Raw genomic sequence first — 258 nt, 5'->3', positions numbered from 1 at the left:
TGATTATCTTTCAGTTAAAATTTGAAATAATTTTTTTAATAATTGTGCAATGATACATGATTATTAAGATAATATTTATTAGCAAAATTCGATTTCATTAATTACAATTTAAATGTGAATAAATGCACAATATCAATTTGATTCGAAGAAAGTTGCAAGTGATGATTAATATATGAATTAAGATTTGGAACAAATAAAAAATAATTGAGATCGTTTTGTTTATTTTTCTCACTTAACTCTATAAATATGTTCACCTAC

Source organism: Lupinus angustifolius, chromosome LG07 (genome assembly GCF_001865875.1).
Source record: "Lupinus angustifolius cultivar Tanjil chromosome LG07, LupAngTanjil_v1.0, whole genome shotgun sequence".
Lineage (NCBI taxonomy): Eukaryota > Viridiplantae > Streptophyta > Magnoliopsida > Fabales > Fabaceae > Lupinus > Lupinus angustifolius.
This window is presented reverse-complemented; position numbering follows the sequence as displayed.